Source organism: Schistocerca americana, chromosome 1 (assembly GCF_021461395.2).
Source record: "Schistocerca americana isolate TAMUIC-IGC-003095 chromosome 1, iqSchAmer2.1, whole genome shotgun sequence".
Lineage (NCBI taxonomy): Eukaryota > Metazoa > Arthropoda > Insecta > Orthoptera > Acrididae > Schistocerca > Schistocerca americana.
Window position 1 is genome coordinate 1,183,840,036 of NC_060119.1, and position 12,322 is coordinate 1,183,852,357.

Genomic DNA, 12,322 nt, shown 5'->3' on the forward strand with positions numbered 1-12,322 from the left:
GGTAGTAGAAATCCTTGGGTAGCGGAAGAGATATTGAATATAATTAACGAAAGGAGAAAATATAAAAATGGAGTAAATGAAGCAGGCAAAAAGGAATACAAACGTTTCAAAAATGAGATCGGCAGGAAGCGCAAAATGGCGAAAGATGTAGAGGCATATATCACTAGGTCTAAGACAGATACTGCCTACAGGAAAATTAAAGAGACCTTCGGAGAAAAGGTAACCACTTGGATGAATATCAAGAGCTCAGATGGAAACCCGGTTCTAAGCAAAGAAGGGAAAGCAGAAAGGTGGAAGCAATATATAGAGGGTCTATACAAGGGCGATGTACTTGAGGGCAATGTTATGGAAATGGAAGAGGACGTAAGCGAAGATGAAATGGGAGATGCCATACTGCGTGAACAATTTCACAGAGTACTGAAAGACCTAAGTCGAAACCAGGCCCCGGGAGTAGACAACATTCCATTAGAACTACTGATAGCCTTGAGAGAGCCAGCTAAGACAAAACTCTACCATCTGGTGAGAAAGATGTATGAGACAGGCGAAAGGCCCTCAGACTTCAAGAAGAATATAATAATTCCAATCCCAAAGAAAGCAGGTTTTGACAGGTGTGAAAATTACTGAACCATCAGTTTAATAAGTCACGGCTACAAAGTACTTACACGAATTCTTTACAGACGAATGGAAAAACTGGTAGAAGCCGACCTCGGGGAAGATCAGTTTGGATTCCGTAGAAATGTTGGAACACGTGAGGCAATACTGACCCTACGACTTACCTTAGAAGATAGGTTAAGGAAAGGCAAACCTACGTATCTATCGTGTGTAGACTTAGAGAAAGCTTTTGACAAGGTTGACTGGAATACTCTCTTTCAAATTCTGAAGGTGGCAGGGGTAAAATACAGGGAGCGAAAGGCTATTTACAATCTGTACAGAAACCAGATGGCAGTTATAAGAGTCGAGGGACATGAAAGGGAAGCAGTGGTTGGGAAGGGAGTGAGTCAGGGTTGTAGCCTATCCTCGATGTTATTCAATATATATATTGAACAAGTACTAAAGCAAACAAAAGAAAAATTTGGAGTAGGAATTAAAATCCGTGGAGAAGAAATAAAAACCTTGAGTTTTGTCGGTGACATTGTAAAACTGTCAGAGATAGCTAAGGACTTGGAAGAAAAGTTGAACGGAATGGACAGTGTCTTGAAAGGCGGATATAAGATGACCATCGACAAAAGTAAAACGAGGATAATGGAATGTAGTATAATTAAATCAGGTGATGCTAAGTGAATTAAATTAGGAAATGAGACACTTAAACTAGTAGATGAGTTCTGCTATTTGGGGAGCAAAGTAAGTGATGATTGTCGAGATAGAGAAGATAAAAAATGTAGACTAGCAATGGCAAGAAAAGTGTTTCTGAAGAAGAGAAATTTGTTAACATCGACTATAGATTTGTCAGGAAGTCTTTTCTAAAAGTATTTGTACGGAGTGTAGCCACGTAAGGATGTGAAATATGGACGATAAATAGGTTAGACAAGAAGAGAATAGAAGCTTTTGAAATTTGATGCTACAGAAGAATGCTGAAGATTAGATGGGTAGATCACGTAACTAATGAGGAGTTGATGAATAGAATCGGGGAGACGAGGAATTTCTGGCACAACTTGGCTAGAAGAAGGGATCGGTTAGTAGACACGTTCTGCGGCATCAAGGGATCACCGATTTAGTGATGGAAGGAAGCGTGGAGGGTAAAAATCGTAGAGGGAGACTAAGAGATGAATACGCTAAGCAGATTCTGAAGGAAGTAGGTTGCAGTAGTTACTCGGAGATGAAGAAGCTTGCACAGGATAGAGTAGCATGGAGAGCTGCATCAAACCAGTCTCTGGACTGAAGACCACAACAACAACATTATTTGACGAACGATTGAGAGAAGTACATTAAGTTCAGTGGGTAGAGTTGCCACTTGTAGTTCCTTACTGCTTTGCCGAAAGGTATTATTGAATCATGTAGTTGGAGTCACGGATGATGGCAGTCGAATTTAGTCTTGTTCTGCGCATCTACGTCACGCATTGTCTGATAATCAGTGAGGGCCCAAGAGTGTTCTCAGCGCTCTGCTATGATTGTGGTCGCCAATGCGAGCATCAAACGTATCGTAGCGACTCATTTAATGAATTTTTATTGCATTTGTTACGAATTTCACAGCTAATGATGGTGGTGAGTGACAAATTCTGCACAGGCTTTCTTCAAGCACAGAGCACGCGGATGCACCTGCCGCAACCGTCGCTTGCAACTGGCAACAAATCAATTCCTGTCCGTGTCTCGAGCTGGCCGGCCGCTGTGATCGAGCGGTTCTAGGCGCTTCAGTCTGGAACCGCGCGACCGCTACGGGCGCAGATTCGAATCCTGCCTCGGGTATGGATGTGTGTGATGTCCTTAGGTTGGTTAGGTTGAAGTAGTTCTAAGTTCTAGGGGACTGATGACCTCAGATGTTAAGTCCCATAGTGCTCAGGGCCATGTGAACCATTTTGTCTCGAGCTGCGCGAACCGCCATCCTTCGTGGATCGGGCTAAGTAACGAAACTATGCCACAGGAATTGGTAGGAATTCAATTTTCATTAGTGCTTTAATACAGGGTGTTTAAAAAATGAGATGCGTGCTGGGTCGATTTCCTAGGGCTGTTGACGAAACGTTGCCTCACTCGCTCAGAGATGTAGTCATGTGTCTTGGACCACCTGATGATTTCCCGTCTTACCGAGCACCCTGTTCCTACAAAACATAAGTTGTAGGCCTACTAGAAGGATTAGTGTACTTGGTACGGAAATTACGTTCAACTGTTGTCGCTGACTTCGATTCTTCAAACCAAAACACACAGCTAACACGCTTGGGTCTAGTGAAGGCAACCATCTTTAACGCAACTGCCGCTAGCGCTCCTTGCGGTGCGATTCGGCACTAGTCTTACCCAGACGCACGGATAACATCACAGCCCAGTATCTTGTGATCCACTTACTGTATAACTAACATGATTACGGAGGTGACAGTAGAACTTTTGGTTTGGTCACCACGTTGGTGCGGGCGTGGAGGGGCCCCATCCCTATAGCAAACAAGTCTTATATTTCCCTACAAATTGACACTACAATAAAAAAAAAAATGGTTCAAATGGCTCTGAGCACTATGGGACTTAACATCTGAGGTCATCAGTCCCCTAGAACTTAGAACTACTTAAACCTAACTAACCTAAGGACATCACACACATCCATGCCCAAGGTAGGATTCGAACCTGCGACCGTAGCAGTTGCGCGGCTCCGGACTGAGCGCCTAGAACCGCGAGACCACCGCGGCCGGCACACTACAATCACCTCTGTAGGTACTACGAATTAATTTATACGGCTTTTCAAAGCTGTAAAGTCCCTTTCGAGACACGCTTTTGAACAACATTCTGTAACTGTTACTGTTCGACATTCATCCAACACGCGACCGTAAAACTGAGTCTACTGCTTGACTTTCTTCCGACTACTTTCTCCGCTCGTGTGTTCGCGATAGACCACATCTAAAAGCTCTACATGAACTACTGTTTTGCTGGCGCTCGCTCAGCGACAGGCAATGGTAAAACTCATTGCTGAGACCAAAGATGCTTAACCTCGCGTTGTTGCGCCTCAGCCGGCCGGAGTGGTTCAAATGGCTCTGAGCACTATGGGACTTAACATCTATGGTCATCAGTCCCCTAGAACTTAGAACTGCTTAAACCTAACTAACCGAAGGACAGCACACAACACCCAGCCATCACGAGGCAGAGAAAATCCCTGACCCCGCCGGGAATCGAACCCGGGAACCCGGGCGTGGGAAGCGAGAACGCTACCGCACGACCACGACGGCCGGAGTGGCCGAGCGATTCTAGGCGCTACAGTCTGGAACCGCACGACCGCTACGGTCGCAGGTTCGAATCCTGCCTCGGGCATGGATGTGTGTGATGTCCTTAGGTTAGTTAGGTTTAAGTAGTTCTAAGTTCTAGGGGACTTATGACCACAGCAGTTGAGTCCCATAGTGCGCAGAGCCATTTCAACCATTTTTTTGTTGCTCCTCACAGATGCATTTGTTCTTCTGTCCTTCGAAATGCAGCAACGGTGACACCACACGGCGTTGAAATATTACGAAGTTTTCGATGAGGGTCAAACCCATCACCTTCTGACCAACAGTTGGCTGCTCAGACGATGAACCGATGAACAAGGAGACAAATAATACTAGAGCAACACAAAATTTAATAAAGAAAGAAGTTGATTCGAACTTCGGCCCTCTCAAAATGCCTGAACTTCGCACTTGTCCCAAGAACTTTACCGAAATGGGACACTGTTAGTGACATGGAACAAACAGTTGAACTACAAGATGCAGAAACGACATATCTAACAAAAGTCAGAATTTCCAGTTACACAAAAACCGTCGCGAGGAGGTTACACGCGCAAGTCAAAGCAGCCTGTCAGAGGCTAATGCAGTCTAATAGGTGCAGAATATGGACAAAAAGTAAATCGAGAAAAGACAAAAATAATGAGAAACAGTAGAAATGAGAACAGCGAGAAACTTGACATCAGGATCGATGGTCACGAAGTAGACGAAGTTAAGGAATTCTGCTACCTAGACAGCAAAATAACCCGTGAGGAACGGAGAAAGGACATCAAAAGCAGGCTTCCACTGGCAGAAAAGGCATTTCAGGCCGAGAGAAGTCTACTAGTATCAAACATAGGTCTTAATTTGAGGAAGACATTTCTGGGAATGTACGTTTGGAGCACAGCCTTGCACGGTAGTGAAAGATAGACTGTGGGAAAACTCGAACAGAAGATAATCGCATTTGAGATATGGTGCTACAGAAGAATGTTGAAAGTTAGGTTGACTGGTAAGGTAAGGAAAGAGGAGGTTCTGCGAAGAATCGGAGAGGGAAGGAATATATGGAAAACAATGGCAAGAAGAAGGGACAGGATGATATATGGCGACATTTATTGAGCTATATTTAAAAAAATCTTCATAGCTTCTGAACGGTTTGCGTTAGGACGTTCAAACTGCATGACTGGCGGCGGAGCATGATGGGAATTAGTATGCGTACGTGCACGCGCCTTGTTGTTGGCCATTTGGACGTCAAAATGCCACGGTACAGCATGCATGTCTGAGAGTATAGCGCTTGTGAAAGCCGACCGTGCGAGCGATAATAGCCAAACTGCGGCTCAAAGGGAGTTTGCGAACAAGCTCAAGCCGAAGACAACCGGTTCAAATGTACTAATAATCACGAATTTGATTCGTAAGTTTGAGAGAACGGGCAGTGTTCGTAACGACAGTGTTGCCAATGTCGGTCCCAAAAAGGTGTGAACACCTCAAAATATCGAGAAGTTACGCGCTGTGTTTCAAACCAGCCCCAGGAAATCGATCAGACGAGCTGCACAACAGGTGGGAATCAGATGCTGAGACAAACTGTAGTTGAAGATCTGCACCTCTTCCCATTCAAAATTCAAACCCATCAGCCATTAAGCCGCAGGACCATGGAACAGCGGTTGTGTTTCGCCAAAACTGTTGTCCACAGAATTGACGAACAGGCCTTTGGTTTGGTTTAGCGACGAAGCCCACTTTCATTTGAATTGGTTCGTCAAAAGCAAAATTAGTGCATTTGGAGGACTGAGAATCTGCATTTCGCGATCGAGAAGTATCTTCACCCTCAATGGGTGACTGTGTGGTGTGCCATGTCCAGTCACGGAATAATCTGCTCGATATTCCTTGATAGCACAGTAACTACCGTAAGACGAGTATATTTCTATTGTCTATTGTCAAACCACAATTTATGAAAGATGTTTATATTTTATTAATAGGATTAAGTAGGAATAATTAATATTTGTCATTTTGGAAATAATTGTGGTAGCAGGGATTGTCTGCACCAGAAAGCATTGTTGGTGGGAGAGACCGTACTTCAGCGTTCATAGGAAGTCAGTAGAAAGCGAGATGTGAAGCGAGTCGGTAGCAGATCTGAAGTGAGAGGTTGAGAGGAGCCTGCCAGCCACCAGCTATGATTTACAAGAGATTATAAACGGATGTACAGAGACATCAGCTAACTAGTATCATAAGAGGAACTAATATTATTGAATTATCTTTTTTTTTTTTTTGAGAAACTCAAGACTAATGAAGGTATGTTTGCGCATTGCTAGTTGTAAGATTAGTGTACAAAGTAAGTCCCATTTGAACGTTTGTAAAATCATTTCATTACCAACAGTAAATATTTGAAGAATCGTTTTCAGAATATAATTAATTTTTGCCAGCAATATTGCGTTACTGATTATAATCCATCCCAAAAACCATCAACGTAAAACTTCGCAAAATTTTATTGTTGTCAAGAAAAAGTTTAACTATGAATTACGTAACTTGAGTCAAATTAATTAAAGAATAACGACAGCTTTGCTATTAAAGTATAACGTCAGCTTTGGTAATAAATACAGCCACTTATTACGACAGCCCACCAGCAGCTAATAGAGTATAGTAAGACAGAGTAAGTATATACATGCCACAGTTCGATGTAGCAGTCAGATGGCGATCCAGTAACAGTAAAAAAGGTAAGGGACAGTTTTGGGTTATTGCAGGTAACGACTGAGGGCCACGACGACGACACATTGTATGTCTCGTCGAAATAATCAGCAGATAACTTTTAATAAGCAGCATTTAAATTTGTATTCGAAGATTGCACTTATTATTATTGAGAAAGACAATTAATTTCAAACGGAAGATTTAAGTTGTTATTATTAAGCAAGAGATAGAAATCCTAAGGGAAGGTTTCATTGGTTATTGTAGAAGGGAAGGTTGTGTAACAAAAGAGATATAGAGGAGACGGGGAAGGTTTCACTATCGAACGGTACGTGAAGGTTTTGGAAGACGATTTCATCTCCATTATCCAAAGTGACCCCGATTTCGACAAGAAGTCCGGGCGCTGATAAACGCGCGGTTGATCACCCCACAAACCAAGCATCATCATGATGATCGACAAGAAGTGGCACATGGAAGACGGAGCTTCACCCCATCGAAGCAGGAGACTGTTTGATGTCTTGGAGGAGCACTCTGGGGACCGCATTCTGGCTCTGGGGTACTCAGAGGTCACTGGCATGGGCCTCGATTGGTCACCATATTCTCCGGATCTGAACACATGCAACTCCGTTTTGTGCGGCTATATAAAAGAGAAGGTGTACAGCAATAACCCCAAAACCATTGTTGAGCTGAAAACAGCCGTTCAGGAGTTCAGACAGCATTGATGTTCTGGCACTTCATCGGGTCATGCAGAACTTCGCTATTCGTCTGCGCCACATCACCGCCAACGACGGCAGGCATATCGAACATGTCGTAACCTAAATCCGAAAATCTGTAGTGACGTTTAAATGTTGAATAAAGTGTGTGCACCCCGTAGTTTGTAAGTAATTTACGTGTTTTTCGGTAATTGTCACCCTGTAGGACTTTGTGTTAAGACATCAGAGCATAACATCCATGGTACTAGAGGGCCTCTGTAGATGAAGACAGGGATTGGAATACATTCAGCAAATAATTGTGGGCTTAGGTTGCAAGTGCCACTCTAAGATGAAGGGGTTGGCGCAGGAGAGGAATTTGTGGCAGCCCGGATAATACCAGTCAGAAGACTGATGCCTCAAATAAAAGAGGTTCCATTTTTACCGATTGAGGTATGAAACAGTAAAAACAGAAGATGGTGGATGTGACGTTGTTGTTGTTGTGGTCTTCAGGCTAGAGACTGGTTTGATGCAGCTCTCCATGCTACTCTATCCTGTGCAAGCTTCTTCATCTCCCAGTACCAACTGCAACCTACATCCTTCTGAATCTGTTTAGTGTATTCATCTCTTGGTCTCCCTCTACGATTTTTACCTTCCACGCTGCTCTCCAATAGTAAACCGGTGATTTCGTGATGCCTGAGAATATGCCCTAGCAACCGATCCCTTCTTCTAATCAAGTTGTGCCACAAATTTCTCTTCTCTCCAGTTCTATTCAACACCTCATCATTAGTTATGTGATCTACCCATTTACTCTTCAGCATTCTTCTGTAGCACCACATTTCAAAAGCTTCTATTCTCTTCTTGTCCAAACTATTTATCGTCCATGTTTCACTTCCATACATGGCTACACTCCATACAAATACTTTCAGAAACGACTTCCTGACACTTAAATCTATACTCGATGTTAACAAATTTCTCTTCTTCAGAAACGCTTTCCTTGCCATTGCCAGTCTACATTTTATATCCTCTCTACTTCGACCATCATCAGTTATTTTGCTCTCCAAATAGCAAAACTCATTTACTACTTTAAGTTTCTCATTTCCTAATATAATTCCCGCAGCATCACCGGATTTAATTCGACTACATTCCATTATCCTCGTTTTGCTTTTGTTGATGTTCATCTTATACCCTCCTTTAAAGACACTGTCCATTCCGTTCAGCTGCTCTTCCAGGTCCTTTGCTGTCTCTGACAGAATTACAATGTCATCGGCGAACCTCAAAGCTTTTATTTCTTCTCCATGGATTTTAATTCCAACTCCGAATTTTTCTTTTGTTTCCTTTACTGCTTGCTCAATATACAGATTGAATAACATCGGAGAGAGGCTACAACCCTGTCTCACTCCCTTCCCAGCCGCTGCTTCCGTTTCATGCCCCTCGACTCTTATAACTGCCATCTGGTTTCTGCACAAAATGTAAATAGGCCTATAGTTTTGCGCATCTGCTCGACGACCTTTCTTGAAAACTGGAACTACCTGCGCTCTTTTCCAATCATTTGGAATCTTCCGTTCCTCTAGAGACTTGCGGTACACGGCTGTTAGAAAGGGGGCAAGTTCTTTCGCGTACTCTGTGTAAAATCGAATTGGTATCTTATCAGGTCCAGTGGACTTTCCTCTGTTGAGTGATTTCAGCTGCTTTTCTATTCCTTGGACACTTATTTCGATGTCAGCCTTTTTTTTTGAACAGTGCGACTCGTCTGGAAGTCTGAAATCTCCATTCCAGATTCTGGTTTGACTCGCCGTTTGTCGACGTTGCGGAACACCGTGCAGAGCGCAAGTGACCATTGTCGTGACCTCGCGCCATGTTAGCGAGCGACGCGCGACGGCGGCGAGTTGTGCGTGCGAATCGCGCGCCGTGAGGTGGCAGAGGCGCACCCCCTCCCCGCCCCCCGGCCACTTGATGGCGAACAGTCCCTCCAGACACGCCGAGTCAGTCAGCCAGTCAGCCGGCAGTCGGCGGTCCGAGCACTGCGTCGCGGCGTGCGCACTGCTCTTCCGGTGAGTATCGCTGTTCCCACGCGTACAGGCACTGGACAACGTGCTGTATGCAGCGTCGTACAAACGACTCGTTTGTGGGACACTTTTTTTTATCGACTTACAACTCACTGGCATTCTCTTTTGATTTCCCCTTTTACGTTCGTGAAGTAACAAAAAGATCGATTATCTGCTGCAATCAGTTTTCATCCGTTAGGCGTTTCGATCGTCGTGCCGTAATCGTCAGGTAGATTTCGTTCTGTTTACTTGGAGGAAAGTACTTGTCGTGCGCATGTGTCGTCTGTTCGAGAAACAGCAATGTGACAGCTAGGCTGCTTACCAAATAGAGGACACCTGTGCATGCTGAAAATACGTTCCATCAAGTAAGCAGAACGAAATGCACCTAATGATAACCGTCGATACGCGAAGTGGTCATTAAAATGTAACTGATGCGGGAAAGAATGTACTACAAATAGCGCTGTACGAACACATAATACGAGCAGCATGTTTTTTTATCGACACCCAACTCGTTGACGTCGTCTTTTGATTGCCTATTGTAAATTTGTGGAATTATATATATATATATATATATATATATATATATATATATATATATATATATATATACATACATAAACGAAGTTTTGCTTCAAGCAACTTTTATCCATGACCACAATCGTTTTGCATGCTGACGATCGACAGGTGTATTTAGTTATACAGGGTATTACAAAAAGGTACGGCCAAACTTTCAGGAAACATTACTCACACACAAAGAATGAAAATATGCTATGTAAACACTTGTCCTGAAACGCTTACTTTCCATGATAGAGCTCATTTTATTACTTCTCTTCAAATCACATTAATCATGGAATGGAAACACACAGCAACAGAACGTACCAGCGTGACTTCAAACACTTTGCTACAGGAAATGTTCAAAATGTCCTCCGTTAGCGAGGAGACATGCATCCACCCTCCGTCGCATGGAATCCCTGATGCGCTGATGCAGCCCTGGAGAATGGCGTATTGTATCACAGCCGTCCACAATACGAGCACGAAGAGTCTCTACATTTGGTACCGGGGTTGCGTCGACAAGAACTTTCAAATGCCCCTATAAATGAAAGTCAAGAGGGTTGAGGTCAGGAGAGCGTGGAGGCCATGGAATTGGTCCGCCTCTACCAATCCATCGGTCACCGAATCTATTGTTGAGAAGCGTACGAACAGTTCGACTGAAATGTGCAGGAGCTCCATCGTGCATGAACCACGTGTTGTGTCGTACTTGTAAAGGCACCGAAGTCAACATTACCTTCCTTCAATTGGGGCAACTGGCGGTGAATCGAGGTAGTACAGTACATACTGACGATGCTAAAATGAGCTCTGACGTGGAAATTAAGCGTTTCCGGACACATGTCCACATAACATCTTTTCTTTATTTGTGTGTGAGGAATGCTTCCTGAAAGTTTCGCCGTACTTTTTTGTAACACCCTGTATATACAAACGAGGTTTTGCTTCACGCAACTTTTATCCATTACCTCAATTCGTTTTTCATGCCGACGATCAACAGGTGTATTTCGTTGTATTTATGTCATGGAATGTACAGAGACTGTACAAAAACATGGAAACAGCGCGAGAAATTCATGCTTTTTAAAGGGTTTATTTGATACCACAAACGTAATTTCACAGCCACTAAAACAATAAAATTTTAAAAAAAGTTGCATCATTATGTTCGACGCACTGAGTCGTCATTTTCAAATGTAACCACAAAGCGCAAAAACTGCACTAATAATTGCAGTTTTCCAGGTTTGTGATCACATTAGAAAACGACAGCTCACACGTGAAAACTAATGATGCAACATTTTTTTAAAAAAATTATTGTTTTAATGATTGTGTTTTGACGGCCGTTTGTGGCGTCAAATAAACATTTTAAATTTTATTCAGTCGCACTCCTTTATGACAGTTATGGTAAAGTACAAAATCCAAGTACAAAATGCAACACTATTTTTGAGCCTATGGAAGCTGCTTTGGAGAGAAAGGTGCGTGATCCCTACCCAACTCCAACATCGTTTCGTGAACTTGCCACTATTTCGCATGAGCAATAGTATAAGATTCCCTTAAAAACCATTCAGCAGCTGCATTTATCCTTCCGAGACGACTGGAAGCTGCTCTGAATGCCAACGGTTTTCCTACAACGTATTAAACATGGTAATGTGTTAAAAATAAGCGGATGACAACAGCAAAAGTTACTTCAGAGTTGGATGCCAAACTCGTGAACCCTGTCAGTATCAAACTGACATGAATGGAGTTCCATAAGCAAGGAATTGCAGGGGTAGTTGGAATTACGAAATCACTCATCAGTTATATCCATCTCCTGTACCTGCAGTATGCACGTGTGACATCTCTTTGATATTCTGCGAATAAAGCTTCCTGGATCACTTAATAGATTTTAATTTATTATGACGTTTAGGCTACTACCATCATCAGATCCCCAATTAAAATGGAAGTAATATAGGAGTGAGATTTGCAAGATAAACGTTACTAGTTGATATTAGTAAAAAGTAAGTAACTGACCCAGCAAAACTAGACACACACTCACTGGTCATACCGGACTCTAGAGTCCATCACCGCAACAACGTATTTTCGCCATCTGTCCCTGTCTTGGGCTTTTTCCTTCCATTCACCTCCAATACCTAGGCTCCTCAAATCAGCCTTCACATTGTCCTCCCATCCACGTCTCGGTCTCCCCACAGGACGTTTTCCCTCTAGGTGCCCTACCAGTACTCTGCGCGCTGCCTTGCCCTCATCCATTCGAGCTACGTGACCCGCCCATTGCAGCCTACGTGATTTAATAATACTGATTATGTCAGGGCTCGAATAGAGTTCGTGAGCCTCTTCGTTATGCAGTTTTCGCCACTCTCCACTAATGTCATCCCTTTTTGCTCTGAAAATTTTTCTCAAAATTTTGTTTTCAAGTACTCGAAACAGCTTTTCATTTTCCACAGTAAGAGACCAAGTCTCACACCCATACAGCATAACTGGTAGAATAATAGGTTTGGATGTTCTAATCTTTAAA

The 12,322-nt window shown here is 43.2% G+C and overlaps 1 protein-coding gene across 2 annotated transcripts in view; it reads left to right on the forward strand.

Annotated features, from left to right (window-relative positions):
- Positions 1 to 9,207: 9,207 nt before the first annotated feature.
- LOC124552058 (scoloptoxin SSD14-like) overlaps positions 9,208 to 12,322 on the forward strand; it is a 447,845-nt gene continuing 444,730 nt past the window's right edge. For both annotated transcript variants that reach the window (XM_047126487.1, XM_047126490.1), the window contains exon 1: positions 9,208 to 9,279. The gene's annotated coding sequence lies outside the window, so the exon portion shown is untranslated. The remainder of the gene's footprint in view (positions 9,280 to 12,322) is intronic.